We start from the raw sequence: 17,292 nt of genomic DNA on the forward strand, positions 1-17,292 counted from the left end.
CCGCAATAGGACTAGACAGCAGCCTGGCCTTGCAGATGCAGTTGAACAGCGGCATGCCCCCCCATATCCACTGCAGGAGCAAGCAGATGGGCAGGGCTGAGCTCCACTGCCAACATGCCTGCAAGCACAGCAATGCTGGCACATGGGGGTAGCAATCTGGTCTGGGACAGTCCCCTTCTAGGAGCCAGGAGGAAGGGGGCAGGAATTGTGCCTTTTAACCAGGGCTCTAGCCAAAGGGACAGACAGCAGCCCATAGCGTTTAGCCAGGAAGGATTTAAAGGATGTCGTCAGCTGTTTACATGTGTTCTCTTTTTCCCTTTCCATTGTGTCGGATGCCCATTTTGATTCTTTACTGTGTCCCATGATCTGCCCAGGATGTTTTCTCTTCTGCATTTCTAATGGAGCTAAAATTCATAGAATCATAAAATGCAGAGATGAAAGACGACCTGTTAGATCATCCACCCCAGCCCCCTGCCAATGCAGAACTGCTAATCTAGACCAAGTATGAGCAGCTCCAGCAAAGGGGCTTCCAGCACTTCCCTGAGAAGATTATTGCATGGTTTAATTGCCCTTATTGTTAGGAAATTTTTCCCGATGTCTAGCCTAAATTTTTCTTTGTGAAGTTTGATCCCATTATTTTGTCACTCCTCCCTGAGCTACTCTATACAATCATCCCTCTCTGTCATGTTCCCATCCTTTAATACGGCACAGTTCTTGCACTCCTTCAGGGTCCTGCACTGTACTATACAAAGATTTCATTCTTGTCGCCTTTTCCCAGACATAGGCCAGTCCTTCTGAACCTGCAATCACTTTTGTTGCCTCTCTCTGAATTGACTCCCGTTTGCCACTATCTTCCTTGAAATGGGGCACCCAAAACTGCTACACACAGAATTCCAAAGGTGCTTGAACTAACCCGTTACCTCTCTGGGTTGGGATGTTACGGGCCAGATACCCAGCCGGTGAAAATTAGCATAGCAGCACTGACTTCCATGGAGTTATGCTGATTTGCACCAGCTGAAGATATGGCCCACGGGGATACAGCCTATGGGCCCCAGGAAGTGACTGGCAAAACTCTAATCAGCTCCAACAGGAGGAGGATCAGACTTGCACCAGCATGGGGATACAATGGATGTTATCCACTGTCACGCCTCAGCATCTCCTCCCTGCTTTGTAGATTTGTGCTTTCCCCCCGTCCGCCAAAAGGCCCTAGACCCTGATCCTGCAAAACTCAAGTGCTTTACTTAACTCATATGAGCAATGCTGCTGAACTCAGCAGGCTTCCTCGGCTGTGTGAGTGCTTGGGAGCTTGAGGCCCACTTAGATTTTTTTTCCAAGTTAAAGCTGGTTAATTCTTGCCCATTTCTCTTCTCTCTCTGTGTCCATGTATATTTTCTCTGCAGCCTCCTGGATGTTTTACATTATCCAGGCTTCAGTGGGGATTCCTGGGATATCTGCATGATAGCTGCTTTCAACTACCTGAAAGGGGGTTCCAAAGAGGATGGATATAGACTGTTCTCAGTGGTAGCAGATGACAGTACAAGGAATAATGGCCTCAAGTTGCAGTGGGGGAGGTTTAGTTTGGATATTAGGAAAAACTTTTTCATTAGGAGGGTGGTGAAGCACTGGAATGCCTTACCTAGGGAGGTGGTGGAATCTCCTTCCTTAGAGGTTTTTAAGGTCAGGCTTGACAAAGCCCTGGCTGGGATGATTTAGTTGGGGATTGGTCCTGCTTTGAGCAGGGGGTTGGACTAGATGACATGCCGAGGTCCCTTCCAACCCTGATATTCTATGATTCTATGAAAACATTTTCATTTGTGTGGTATCCCACCAGCAGCATTTACACGGCTACAGCTCCTGCAGATTTACTCATAAACCATACACAGAGCATCCCCTGGCATTTCCTTGGGCTCCTCACAAACTAGGGCTTTCTGTTCTGGATGCAAGAAATAGCCTGTATCAAGGTACTCCGCCTTAGGAGGGGCTTTAAAGGGATGCGCTCCCCCTACCCATTTCTGTCTGTATTACTGTACACCTAGTATTGCTACAAGTAGCCCCAAAGATGCCCAAAGCCAATAGCATTTGACCACTTGCTCACTTGCACTGTTTCTCCTGTGTACTAAAGGAAGGCCCCAATTCTGCCAGCTAGTCCTCCCAAATGGCTCCATGTCCACAAGACACCATACTGATTTCAGGCCTGTGTGGAACCATACTCTAGTCAGCGGAGCTCTGGGCAGCCATGTATAGGGCTAGTGTCAGTGGTTTCCCTGAGATCTGTGTGGGTCTCTCACACAGCAACAGGGGAGAGAAAACCACACTTGAGCCAAGGAAGGCACAAACCTGTCAGGGGGTTTCATGGGCAGGGGCAGCACTTGAAACCTCATTCGATCCCTTTTATATAAGATTTGGTGCCACTGCAGGACTTTGGTTGCAACAATGATCTATACGGTCCCAGATTATATCAATAACGTCACACCCCCAACACAGAATTGATGCAGGAAGGGATGACACAAACATCAATGACTGCATCCCAAGAGCTTCCCTCCTCGGTTCTGTCTTACTACAGCAAGTATTGGTGTATAACGGAAACGGTTTATCAAAGTCATGTTCAATAACATGATTGAATCTCTTTACAAACTCAAGGTAAAACTTGGTTAGAACAATAGTGGATTGGAACTGCTTTTGCAGCATGGTTCCTGTATGTCTCATGTGATCTTGCCAAGAGCTAAGGAACATAACTACTTTATCCATGCAAGCTCTGGCAAATGTTTGGAACCCAATTAACATCAACTTAATGTAGATATTACTGTTGTTTATATACAGGAATCTTGGCATTTAGCCATGAAAGCAATGTGGTAGTGTGCCTCCGTTTCCCTTTTCATACAACACATCAGGTCTGGAATGTCTTTTGCCCTGTGAAAAGTTCCAATACTGTTTACAGCCCTTAACTGTGCAACATCAGTATAACAAGGCCTCTTAACACAAAGTGCGTTCTCATGTATTCCTTTTAACATGTTCAAGGGATTTTCCAAAAGATTAGGCACTTTGTACATTTTTACAGTTTTTGGTAATAGCAACATATTAGTTACCAAAATTACCATGAGCAATAACAACAAATTCATTGCAAGTGTCCATCTACATTCATGTTTGTTATTCCACACCTTTGGCTCAATACTATTGGGGTTTGGTCTTTCAGGGTTAGCCTGTGGCTTCCCTTTGCAAAATTAAGGTCTCTCTTTCCTTCCTGTCCTGAAGGATCAAACCCTGATTTCTCTAGTTTAACAGAATTCACTGGCTGATTGGGTGTGCTCTCTGTGCTAATAGCTATTAGCAAGTCCGTCTTCTCCCTGCCAGCCAAGTAATTTGCATTACCACAGACAGGAGCCAGTTCACCAGTTTTCATATCCTTAACTGCTACCAATTCCAAGGCTGGACTCTGTCTTAAAGAGATACCATCCATTTTCACTAACAAGCTAGACTCAAAGTTCTGTGGTCCTTCCCTTACCAACCTTGGCTTCCACATGGAATCAGATGTTAAGTTCACTGAGAGAATACAAGTCATATCCAAAGTGTCTAGAGATGAGAGTATACCTGCCATCCCCTGCATTCTCGAGAGATTAACTACACAGCTGTTCTGCCCTGCAGACTCAGCTACCCAGTCTTCCCTCCGAACCTGAGACACAGACTGTTCACTCCAGAATCAGCATGGAGACATTCCTCTCTCAACAAGCTTGTCTCCCCAACAAGCTGGTCAAACACAGCCACTTGGTTATAGGACTCTTCAACTTAACAGCTTTCACTCCATCTGAGACCTTCTCAAAGCTATCCACACTGGATTTTTCAAAAGGAAAGTCAGTGGATCCATTCACCATAGAAAATTTCTGGCTGTTAGGAACTGAAACTTTCTTGGTTAAATCACTTTCACACCCTTCAGTTGTAGTAAACTGCTTGCAAACACTACCATGAGAATTCCTTTCCCTAGGCGCTTTTCTAAGCAGCAATTCAACCCTCACAGAAATTCTGCCTTTACCCTCTTCACCTAGGGCTTGCTCTAAAGGAACACTTTCCTGAGCAACAACAGACTTTTTCTGGGTCTCACTTACATCCAGAATCACCTCTGAGACAACTACACTATTTTCAACCATCACAGGCTGAAAGGCACCTTCTGTCTGCTCCACAGACAAAGAAGAGCCGGAGACACATTCTCCTTTCCCAGACACACAGCTTGGGATCTCATTTCCCTTGTCCCAGCACACAGGCCTGTTCACAGACAACTGCTTGGAGACCGGGGTAGCTCCCTCCATCGGCAAGTCAATACCCCTGACAGACTCAGGCACATTTCCTTCACTGTCACAATTCTCTACACAGGTAACAGGTAAGGTATAGCGACACTCATCTTCCACTATCCTCGCCTTCCCACACTGCTGACTAGACAAAGCCATCAGCTCACAAGGCTGCCTAGGCTCATCCAAACTTTCCTTCCCAGGCACATTGCCACTCCTCACAGACAAACGCTGCTCTTCTCACTACACTGAGCTACTTCCAGCAAATCATAGTTACCTTTTTCAGGTTCACTTTTATAAGCTGTACTAGCTTACAATCCATCACCCATCAAAATTCTACCCTTTCCTTCCTCAGTTAGGGCTTCACAGAATCATAGAATCATAGAATATCAGGGTTGGAAGGGACCTCAGGAGGTCATCTAGTCCAACCCCCTGCTCAAAGCAGGACCAATCCCCAATTAAATCATCCCAGCCAGGGCTTTGTCAAGCCTGACCTTAAAAACTTCTAAGGAAGGAGATTCTACCACCTCCCTAGGTAACGCATTCCAGTGTTTCACCACCCTCCTAGTGAAAAAGTTTTTCCTAATATCCAACCTAAACCTCCCCCACTGCAACTTGAGACCATTACTCCTTGTCCTGTCCTCTTCTACCACTGAGAATAGTCTAGAACCATCCTCTCTGGAACCACCTCTCAGGTAGTTGAAAGCAGCTATCAAATCCCCCCTCATTCTTCTCTTCTGCAGACTAAACAATCCCAGTTCCCTCAGCCTCTCCTCATAAGTCATGTGTTCCAGACCCCTAATCATTTTTGTTGCCCTTCGCTGGACTCTCTCCAATTTATCCACATCCTTCTTGTAGTGTGGGGCCCAAAACTGGACACAGTACTCCAGATGAGGCCTCACCAATGTTGAATAGAGGGGGACGATCATGTCCCTCGATCTGCTCGCTATGCCCCTACTTATACATCCCAAAATGCCATTGGCCTTCTTGGCAACAAGGGCACACTGCTGACTCATATCCAGCTTCTCGTCCACTGTCACCCCTAGGTCTTTTTCCGCAGAACTGCTGCCTAGCCATTCGGTCCCTAGTCTGTAGCGGTGCATTGGGTTCTTCCGTTCTAAGTGCAGGACTCTGCACTTATCCTTATTGAACCTCATCAGATTTCTTTTGGCCCAATCCTCCTATTTGTCTAGGTCCCTCTGTATCCTATCCCTGCCCTCCAGCGTATCTACCACTCCTCCCAGTTTAGTATCATCCGCAAATTTGCTGAGAGTGCAATCCACACCATCCGCCAGATCATTTATGAAGATATTGAACAAAACCGGCCCCAGGACCGACCCCTGGGGCACTCCACTTGATACCGGCTGCCAACTAGACATGGAGCCATTGATCACTACCCGTTGAGCCCGACAATCTAGCCAATTTTCTATCCACCTTATAGTCCATTCATCCAGCCCATACTTCTTTAACTTGCTGGCAAGAATACTGTGGGAGACCATGTCAAAAGCTTTGCTAAAGTCAAGGAACAACACGTCCACTGCTTTCCCCTCATCCACAGAGCCAGTTATCTCGTCATAGAAGGCAATTAGATTAGTCAGGCATGACTTGCCCTTGGTGAATCCATGCTGACTGTTCCTGATCACTTTCCTCTCCTCTAAGTGCTTCAGAATTGATTCCTTGAGGACTTGCTCCATGATTTTTCCAGGGACTGAGGTGAGGCTGACTGGCCTGTAGTTCCTAGGATCCTCCTTCTTCCCTTTTTTAAAGATGGGCACTACATTAGCCTTTTTTCAGTCGTCCGGGACTTCCCCCGATCGCCATGAGTTTTCAAAGATAATGGCCAATGGCTCTGCAATCACAGCCGCCAACTTCTTTAGCACCTTCGGATGCAGTGCATCTGACTCCATGGACTTGTGCTCGTCCAGCTTTTCTAAATAGTCCCTAACCACCTCTTTCTCCACAGAGGGCTGGCCATCTACTCCCCATGCTGTGATACCCAGTGCAGCAGTCTGGGAGCTGACCTTGTTAGTGAAGACAGAGGCAAAAAAAGCATTGAGTACATTAGCTTTTTCCACATCCTCTGTCACTAGGTTGCCTCCCTCATTCAGTAAGGGGCCCACACTTTCCTTGGCTTTCTTCTTGTTGCCAACATACCTGAAGAAACCCTTCTTGTTACTCTTGACATCTCTTGCTAGCTGCAGCTCCAGGTGCGATTTGGCCCTCCTGATTTCATTCCTACATGCCCGAGCAATATTTTTATACTCTTCCCTGGTCATATGTCCAACCTTCCACTTCTTGTAAGCTTCTTTTTTATGTTTAAGATCCGCTAGGATTTCACCGTTAAGCCAAGCTGGTCGCCTGCCATATTTACTATTCTTTCGACACATCGGGATGGTTTGTCCCTGTAACCTCAACAGCGATTCCTTGAAATACAGCCAGCTCTCCTGGACTCCTTTCCCCTTCATGTTAGTCCCCCAGGGGATCCTACCCATCCGTTCCCTGAGGGAGTCGAAGTCTGCTTTCCTGAAGTCCAGGGCCCATATCCTGCTGCTTACCTTTCTTCCCTCTGTCAGGATCCTGAACTCAACAAACTCATGGTCACTGCCTCCCAGATTCCCATCCAGTTTTGCTTCCCCCACTAATTCTTCCCGGTTTGTGAGCAGCAGGTCAAGAAAAGCTCCCCCGCTAGTTGGCTCCTCTAGCACTTGCTCCAGGAAATTGTCCCCTACATTTTCCAAAAACTTCCTGGATTGTCTATGCCCCGCTGTATTGCTCTCTCAGCAGATATCAGGAAAATTAAAGTCACCCATGAGAACCAGGGCGTACGATCTAGTAGCTTCTGCGAGTTGCCGGAAGAAAGCCTCATCCACCTCATCCCCCTGATCCGGTGGTCTATAGCAGACTCCCACCACTACATCACTCTTGTTGCTCACACTTCTAAACTTAATCCAGAGACACTCAGGTTTTTCTGCAGTTTCGTACCGGAGCTCTGAGCAGTCATACTGCTCCCTTACATACAGTGCTACTCCCCCACCTTTTCTGCCCTGCCTGTCCTTCCTGAACAGTTTATAACCATCCATGACAGTACTCCAGTCATGTGAGTTATCCCTCCAAGTCTCTGTTATTCCAATCACATCATAATTCCTTGACATCACCAGGACCTCCAGTTCTCCCTGCTTGTTTCCAAGGCTTTGTGCATTTGTATATAAGCACCTGAGATAACCTGCTGATTGCTTCAACCTGACCATCCACTTTAATCTGCTCTTGAGAAACATTGTCCTGACCAATGAGTTTTTTCTGTGCTTGATCTAATTCCAGATTCATTTCTGAGACATTAGACAGACAGTCAGAAACTTCATTCACAGACAAACAGCTACTTTCCAAAGATAAATTTTTGGAAAAACCCTCCATAGACACAACTTTGGGATTCATCCTCTCCTGTGCCTGGTTTGTGTTAACTTGACTGAACATAGCTTTAATATCATTTCCAATCATAAGATCCTTAGGGATTGTGTTCTTCACTCCCACAACCATGGTGCCCTCAAATCCCTTCCATTTAAGGTGGATTTTAGCCAAAGGCACCCTGACAAAATATACTCAGATAGGGGTATAACAGTTACACTTTCATCTGGCCAGTAATCTTCCTCCCTGACAAGACTTGCTTTAACCAGAGTAATATCTGCTGCGGTGTCCCTCCATGCCATACACCTCACTCCATTCACTTCTGCACTGCTAATAAACTCTGCATTATTTTTCCCATATTTAGCTTCAATATGAGTTTTAAGGTCAAATTAAGGCCCTGTTTTGGGTATGGGCATCTGCAATCTCTGCAGCCCGTAGGACTGACTCATGGTCCCTATTACACACAGCTGCTCTCACATGGTCAGGCACGATGTCTAAGAACTGTTCCAAAGTTATTAAATCCAGCAGTTTTTCAAAACTCCCATGCGCCTTTGCTCCCACAACCCACTTTTTAACAAAACCCATCAGCTTATGAGCACATTCTACAAAAGTACAATCATTGGACATTTTAAATTTTCTAAACTTAACTCTGTAAGAATCAGGAGTAACCTTGAACCACCTCAACACAGAATCTTTAAACTGCTCATAATCCAAGGCTTCTTGTTCCCCCAATTCATTAAATACCTCCCTGGCTTTCCCAGTCAGCCTGGTCAGCAGAACAGGCATTTACTGATCATCAGGGATTTGGTACAGATTGCAGAGGCATTCAAAGGTGGACAAAAACTCCTCTATGTTCTCAGTATCATTGTAAATGGGACACATCCTTTCCCACTTCTTCTTGTGGCAGTGGGGAAGTGGAGTACCAGGTGGCGATGACTTTCTCCGCTCTTCCATGACTTGGAGCTGAAGTTTCGCCATCTCCTGTTCCATCTTGTGAGTCTCCTATTGACCCTGTCGAGCTTTCTCCTCATCTGCCAGCAGCTCCAAACGCCCCTTACGAGCTTTTTCTTCTCTCTCAGCAGCCTCTTTATCTCTCTCAGCACCTTCTCTTTCAAACTCAGCATTCTTTTGCTTTTCCAGCAATCGAAGATCTGCTAGATTCCGTTCATGCTCAAGTTGCAGTTTATTTGTTACCTTTTGCACTCTAATTTTTTCTGCAGCTTCTGTAGCCTCAGGTAAGGGCTGTGCTCCTGCCTCCTGATCACTGGCCACTAACAGATTTCTCATTTCTTGATTTGTAGCTTTCTTTCTAAAGCTTATCCCCTTTTCTGAACACAGATCTTCCAGAGTTTTTTTGCCATATGCTCTTCGCTCACTCATTGCAACTGCTCTTTAACCAACTCAACTCTCAATACTAAAATTCAAATTTGGATAGCGTGGGGTTCTGACCTAAAGTTTAATTGACCTGGTTCGGTGGATCCAAGCATGACTACGCCACTGTAACGATGCTGGTTCTGGCGGGACCCAACTGAGAGTGTCAATTCAGGACAAATTGCTTAAAGCAGGGCAGTTACAGCCCAAGGCTGGGGTTTCTATGCACACCAAGGCAAACCAAACCAGCCAAACAGAGAAGACTTTGGTTTTACCCCACTGGCTAACCACAAGTCACACAAGCAATTCCCTTAGACACTCCAGTTTCCCAATATCGCCACCAGTGCCACTCGTTATGGGGACAAATGGTTATGAAAACCAATACCCCAATAAAAGAAAAAAGGTTCTCTCGATCCCAAAGGACCAAGCCCCAGACCCCAGTCAATATACAAATCAGATCTTACCCACAAATCATTCTGTTGCCAATCCTTTAGAATCTAAAATCTAAAGGTGTATTCATAAAAGGAAAAAGATATAGATGAGAGCTAGAATTGGTTAAATGGAATCAATTACATACAGTAATGGCAAAGTTCTTGGTTCAGGCTTGCAGCAGTGATAGAATAAACTGCAGGTTCAAATTAAGTCTCTGGAGTACATCCACAGCTGGGATGGGTCTTTCAGTCCTTGGTTCAAAGCTTCAGTGTAGCAAAGTTCCTCCAGAGGTATGAAGCAGGATTGAAGACAAGATGGAGGAGCTGCAGCAGCTTTTTATATTCTCTTGCCATGTGGTCTTTCTTTCTTTGTTCCAAAGACAAGTTGTCCATCACATGGCATGGAAACACCTCAGAGTTCTGTCCATAGGCATGTCCCTGCATACCTTGCTGAGTCCCAAGGCATGTCTGCCTTCTCTCAGTGGGTCAATTGTATAGCTGATGGTCCTTAATGGGCCACCAAGCAGGCTAGGTAGAGCTGACACCAACTTATCTGGGGTGTCACCCAGAAGCATAGCACAAGTTTGAACTATAGACAGTATAGAGCCAATATTCATAACTTCAACTACAAAAATGATACACACATATAGACAGCTTAATCATAATCAGCAAACCATAACCTTGTCTTAGACACCCCATTTGACCCCTTTTATATAAGATTTGGTGCCACTACAGGACTTTGGTTGCAACAATGATCTATACGGTCCCAGATTATGTCCATAACGTCACACATCCTCAGCAGTGTATTCTCAGTGTAAATCCTTGGCAATGCCAGGGAAGACATTCTGGAGGGAGCCAATGACAGAGCACTGTGGGCCTCAGAAGGGGAACCATCCAAGGCAACCCTGAAGGAGTGTTTGGTAGGAGAGCAGGGCCTTTCTATCCAGAGGAGAGCGTGATCAGCTGTGTCTAGGGGAGCGTACAGTTAGGCTAAAAGGCTGTGCAGCTTGGTCAGGGAGAGGCTGTTGGTGACCTGGCTAAAGGCAGTTTGAGAAGAAGAGGGGCAAGCAGCCAAACTGCAGGAGGTGTAAACGGGGGAAGTTGAGGCAGTGGGAGTATAGCATGTGCTTGAGAAGTATGGAGGCAAGAGGGAGGAGGGTTGGCAGCTAGAGAGGAAGGTAGGATCAAGGAAATATCTCAGAGGACAGGGAGACAGTAGATTGGCTGGAGGCCAAGGGCAGGAGCCAGGTAACCGGCAATATCTGAGGACAAGGAAGAGGGATGTGCTAAGGTGAGTTCAAGGGAGGTCAAGAGTGCAGCGGGATTTGGGCTGAGATATGGGCTAGAGCAGTGGTTCTCAACCAGAGGTATGCATACACCTAGGGGTACACAGAGGTCTTCCAGGAGGTACATCAACTGATCTAGATGTTTGCCTAGTTTTACAACAGGCTACATAAAAAGCACTAGTGAAATCAGTACAAACTAAAATTTCATGCGACTTGTTTATACTGCTCTATATACTATACATTGAAATGTAAGTACAAGATTTATATTCCAATTGATTTATTTGATAATTATATGGTAAAAATGAGGCAGTAGCAATGTTTCAGTACTAGTGTGCTCTGACACTTTTGTATTTTTATGTCTGATTTTGTAAGCCAGTAATTTTTAAGTGAGGTGACACTTGGGGAAACACAAGACAAATCAGTCTCCGGAAAGGGGTACAGTAGTCTGGAAAGGTTGAAAGTCACTGGGCTAGAGGATACCACATGGGACTGGGACTCAGAAGATCTGGCTTCTGATTCTGCCTCTGTGGCTGACTTTCTGTGTGACCTAAGGGGTGTCACTTCCCCTCTCTGTCTGATGTGATGCTCAGAGAGGGAGAATGCTGTGGGAGAGCAGCCATGATGGGGGAGGGATAATTGTCCTTAGCACATCCATGGCACTTGATGTCTTCTAACCATAATCAAATCCAATCAAGTAATTAAGGGCCTAATTAAATCCTGCTTTGTGGCCTGATCACAAAACTTCAAAACACCTGATGTTCCCATGGATGAATGTTCCACAGCAGGCTTTGACAGCCTTGATTTGTGCCCCAAGTCCAGCATAAATCTGTGTGTGTGAGAACGTTGGGTGCTGAGGGAAGGTGGCTATGGCTGCCACACACAGAGAAAGCTCTGCACGTGCCTTTCCTTTCTTCCTGAGGATTTTCTCCCTTTCCCCCTCCCTCCCTGCCCCATCTCCCTCTTCTGTTCTCTCTCAGTTTTGTCCTTTGCTTCTTTTCCTGCTCTCCCTTCCTTTGCCTCCTCCCCTACCTGCTGATCCATGGTTTCATCCCCATTCCCTGCCCTCCACCCCTGGCCCCTCTCTGTTCTTCCCCTTCACTGCTCCGCCTGGATTATCCTCAGCCTCCACACTGCTTCTCTCTATGAGCTAGCAATAAAGCAAAGCAAAACTGACCAGCTCTGTCAGTTTCATCTTGTTTCTGGGCTAGTCTTGAGAAGAGCTCAGGAAGGTGAAACTGACTAGATCCTGTTTTGCTACTTCTCTTACATGTGGTGGAAGGGAAGGCAGTAAGGAGAGGTGTTTTGTGCCACCCTCTGGCCTGCACTCCTCGATACGTCAATCCCTATCCTAGAGAAATCTGCTGTTGGAATGTATATTAGTGACTTTTATTATTGTCTATATAATGCCACATAATGTGTATACGCATGAATCTTGAGAGGTAGCTAAAAAACACAGATCCAGCAACAAAGGGTTTACAGTCTAGTTATTCACACAGTTGCACATCCCACCTCGGGGTTAAAGATGAAAGTCCAATCCTTTCCCCATAGAAATCAAGGAAACTTTTTCTGTTGACTTCAATGAGAATACAAGTGGGCCCAGGGAATCAAATGGAACATTTTCCAAGGGAACAAGGTCTCTCCCTTGGAAGAGCTGGGATTGTTTAGTCTGCAGAAGAGAAGAATGAGGGGGGATTTGATAGCTGCTTTCAACTACCTGAAAGGGGGTTCCAAAGAGGATGGCTCTAGACTGTTCTCAATGGTAGCAGATGACAGAACGAGGAGTAATGGTCTCAAGTTGCAATGGGGGAGGTTTAGATTGGATATTAGGAAAAACTTTTTCACTAAGAGGGTGGTGAAACACTGGAATGCATTACCTAGGGAGGTGGTAGAATCTCCTTCCTTAGAGGTTTTTAAGGCCAGGCTTGACAAAGCCCTGGCTGGGATGATTTAACTGGGAATTGGTCCTGCTTCGAGCAGGGGGTTGGACTAGATGACCTTCTGGGGTCCCTTCCAACCCTGATATTCTATGATTCTATGATTCCCCTTTTGATCACACCAGTACACCACAACAGGTTATTTCCATTCCTCCCACTCAGTGATGTTTGGGGGTAGGGGGATGTTTATAGTCATTGAGGGAAGTTATTCTTTGCATCTGATTTCCCTTTGGTTCCCACCCAATCTTTCCAATGTCAATGCTTTGCAGATGAGTTCTGATTGGAGTTTTATAGCCTTCTTGTACTGTTTGCTTGGTGTTAAGGGACTATTCTTTAATGTGCATGTTCTCCTTTGGAATGATCTATCTGGTGGCTGAGCCCTCACTAATGTCATGCATACATTTCTGAGTGTAAAACCAAATCAAACCAAACCCCCCAACATTGTGTTAGCTCACTGAAACCTCACAATGGATTCTGCAAGCAAACTACAGGGACCAACAGCATAAGCAACGGTCGAGCACACAGCGCTGCCTATGTGCCTTAATTTTGGCCCGTAACAGCACTCTATGCAGAGTGATGTGACTCTGATAACAACAAACTTCAGCCAGGAAGTAGATTTAGACTGGCCAAGTCATCTGACTTGTAAGATCAGTCACTTTTTCAGTGAATGTAGGAGGCTGTGATAAATGAAGGGGGTGGGGGGGGGCTCCCTTTTATGGACACCCAGCCAGCCAGTAGCTATAAAATCCCTCTTAGTAGCTGTTCTCTAATTGCTCTACCTGTAAAGCGTTAAAAAGTCTCATTGCTATGCATAGGTAAAAGGAAGTGAGTGGGCACCTGGCGAAAAGAGCCAATGGGAAGGCTAGAACTTTTTAAAATTGAAACAAGACTCCCCTTCTGTCTGTCTGTTGTTCTCCTGGGGAGAGGCGGGCAGGACAGCAGTTATGCTGTAAGAAGCTTGGGCCAGGTATGAAAAAATCATCAATATCATACCTAGAAACTACTCATTTAAAACCACAGATATGTAAGTAGATTAGGAAGACGCAATTAGGTTTATCCCTTTTATTTCATTATGGCTTGTGGATTCCTCTGTGCTAACCGCAGATGCTTTTGTTTTGCTTGTAACCTTTAAGCTGGATCTCAAAAAAACTATTCTTGATGCTTAATCTTTGTAGTTGCTCTTTTAAAATTTAGCAGTAGCCTGAGTTCCCAAATGTATTTTCTTTCTTTCTTTCTTTTTATTAATAAAATTTACCTTTTTTTAGGACAAAACTGGATTTTTGTGTCTTAAGAGGTTTGTGCACATTGTTTAATTAACTGGTGGCAACAGCTAATTTCCTTTTTTTTTTGGTCAGCTCATACTAAGAAAGCAGGACAAACAGCAAGTTATCTCAAGTGCCTATACACAAATGCAAGAAGCCTGGGAAACAAGCAGGGAGAACTGGAAGTCCTGGCACAGTCAAGGAATTATGATGTGATTGGAATCACAGAGACTTGGTGGGGTAACTCACATGACTGGAGTACGGTCATGGATGGATATAAATTGTTCAGGAAGGACAGGCAGGGCAGAAAAGGTGGGGGAGTTGCACTGTGTGTAAGAGAGCAGTATGACTGCTCAGAGCTCCGGTATGAAACTGCAGAAAAACCTGAGTGTCTCTGGATTAAGTTTAGAAGCGTGAGCAACAAGGGTGATGTCGTGGTGGGAGTCTGCTATAGACCACAGGATCAGGGGGATGAGATAGACGAAGCTTTCTTCCGGCAACTAACGGAAGTTACTAGATCACAGGCCCTGGTTCTTATGGGAGACTTCAATCACCCTGATATCTGCTGGGAGAGCAATACAGCAGTGCACAGACAATCCAGGAAGTTTTTGGAAAGGGTAGGGGACAATTGCCTGGTGCAAGTGCTGGAGGAACCAACTAAGGGCAGAGCTCTTCTTGACCTGCTGCTCACAAACCGGGAAGAATTAGTAGTGGAAGCAAAAATGGATGGGAACCTGGGAGGCAGTGACCATGAGATGGTCGAGTTCAGGATCCTGACACAGGGAAGAAAGGAGAGCAGCAGAATACGGACCCTGGACTTCAGAAAAGCAGACTTTGACAACCTAAGGGAACTGATGGGCAGGATCCCCTGGGAGAATAACATGAGGGGGAAAGGAGTCCAGGAGAGCTGGCTGTATTTCAAGGAATCGCTGTTGAGGTTACAGGGACAAACCATCCCGATGTGTCGAAAGAATAGTAAATATGGCAGGCGACCAGCTTGGCTTAACGGTGAAATCCTAGCGGACCTTAAACATAAAAAAGAAGCTTACAAGAAGTGGAAGGTTGGACATATGACCAGGGAAGAGTATAAAAATATTGCTCGGGCATGTAGGAATGAAATCAGGAGGGCCAAATTGCACCTGGAGCTGCAGCTAGCAAGAGATGTCAAGAGTAACAAGAAGGGTTTCTTCAGGTATGTTGGCAACAAGAAGAAAGCCAAGGAAAGTGTGGGCCCCTTACTGAATGAGGGAGGCAACCTAGTGACAGAGGATGTGGAAAAAGCTAATGTACTCAATGCTTTTTTTGCCTCTGTCTTCATGAACAAGGTCAGCTCTCAGACTACTGCACTGGGTATCACAGCATGGGAAGGAGGTGACCAGCCCTCTGTGGAGAAAGAAGTGGTTTGGGACTATTTAGAAAAGCTGGACAAGCACAAGTCAATGGGGCCGGATGCACTGCATCCGAGAGTGCTAAAGGAATTGGCGGATGTGATTGCAGAAGCATTGGCCATTATCTTTGAAAACTCATGGTGATCGGGGGAGGTCCCAGACGACTGAAAAAAGGCTAATGTAGTGCCCATCTTTAAAAAAGGGAAGGAGGAGGATCCTGGGAACTACAGGCCAGTCAGACTCACCTCAGTCCCTGGAAAAATCATGGAGCAGGTCCTCAAGGAATCAATTCTGAAGCACTTAGAGGAGAGGAAAGTGATCAGGAACAGTCAGCATGGATTCACCAAGGGCAAGTCATGCCTGACTAATCTAATTGCCTTCTATGACGAGATAACTGGCTCTGTGGATGAGGGAAAAGCAGTGGACGTGTTGTTCCTTGACTTTAGCAAAGCTTTTGACACGGTTTCCCACAGTATTCTTGCCAGCAAGTTAAAGAAGTATGGGCTGGATGAATGAATTATAAGGTGGATAGAAAGTTGGCTAGATTGTCGGTCTCAACGGGTAGTGATTAATGGCTCCATGTCTAGTTGGCAGCCGGTATCAAGTGGAGTGCCCCAAGGGTCGGTCCTGGGGCCGGTTTTGTTCAATATCTTCATTAATGATCTGGAGGATGGCGTGGACTGCACCCATAGCAAGTTTGCAGATGACATTAAACTGGGAGGAGAGGTAGATACGCTGGAGGGTAGGGATAGGATACAGAGGGACATATTAGAGGATTGGGCCAAAAGAAATCTGATGAGGTTCAACAAGGACAAGTGCAGAGTCCTGCACTTAGGACGGAAGAATCCCATGCACTGCTACAGAGTAGGGACCGAATGGCTAGGCAGCAGTTCTGCAGAAAAGGACCTAGGGGTTACAGTGGACGAGAAGCTGGATACGAGTCAACAGTATGCTCTTGTTGCCAAGAAGGCCAATGGCATTTTGGGCTGTATAAGTAGGGGCACGGCCAGGAGATCGAGGGACGTGATCGTTCCCCTCTATTCGACATTGGTGAGGCCTCATCTGGAGTACTGTGTCCAGTTTTGGGCCCCACACTACAAGAAGGACGTGGAAACATGGAAAACGTCCAGCAGAGGGCAACAAAAATGATTAGGGGACTGGAACACATGACTTATGAGGAGAGGCTGAGGGAACTGGGGTTGTTTAGTCTGCAGAAGAGAAGAATGAGGGGGGATTTGATAGCTGCTTTCAACTACCTGAAAGGGGGTTCCAAAGAGGATGGATCTAGACTGTTCTCAGTGGTAGCTGATGACAGAACAAGGAGTAATGGTCTCAAGTTGCAGTGGGGGAGGTTTAGGTTAGATATTAGGAAAAACTTTTTCACTAGGAGGGTGGTGAAACACTGGGATGTGTTACCTACGGAGGTGGTGGAATCTCCTTCCTTAGAAGTTTTTAAGGTCAGGCTTGACAAAGGCCTGGCTGGGGTGATTTAGTTGGGGATTGGTCCTGCTTTGAGCAGGGGGTTGGACTAGATGACCTCCTAAGGTCCCTTCCAATCCTGATATTCTATGATTCTATGATTCTCCGGAGCGCGGGGGTGAAAGGGCTTGCGGGTACCCCACAGAAAAGAATTCCCGGGTGTGCCTTCCTGGGCTCTTAAAGGGGTTCTGTACTTGGGTGATGGCAGCATCTACCAATCCAAGGTCAGAATAAAGCTGTAACCTTAGGAGTTTAATATAAGCCTGGAGTGGCCAGTATTAACTTTTAGAATCGTTGCAGGCCTCCCCTTCTGCACTTGAAGTGCCAGAGTGCGGATTTAGCCTTAACAGAGGCAGTGAAAGACTTGTTCACTTCTCCACCCAAGCGAGTTTTTATTCTCATAGCAAGGCTCTGTCTACATGCAGAAGTTGTGGCAGTCTAGTGTGTATCGATGTAAGT

The 17,292-nt window shown here is 46.0% G+C and overlaps 1 protein-coding gene across 1 annotated transcript in view; it reads right to left on the minus strand.

Moving 5' to 3' along the window:
* CROCC2 (ciliary rootlet coiled-coil, rootletin family member 2) overlaps positions 1 to 17,292 on the minus strand; it is a 219,227-nt gene that overhangs the window by 76,057 nt on the left and 125,878 nt on the right. The window lies entirely within an intron of this gene.

The sequence above is a fragment of the Natator depressus genome, chromosome 9 (genome assembly GCF_965152275.1).
Source record: "Natator depressus isolate rNatDep1 chromosome 9, rNatDep2.hap1, whole genome shotgun sequence".
In the NCBI taxonomy this organism is placed as follows: Eukaryota; Metazoa; Chordata; order Testudines; family Cheloniidae; genus Natator; species Natator depressus.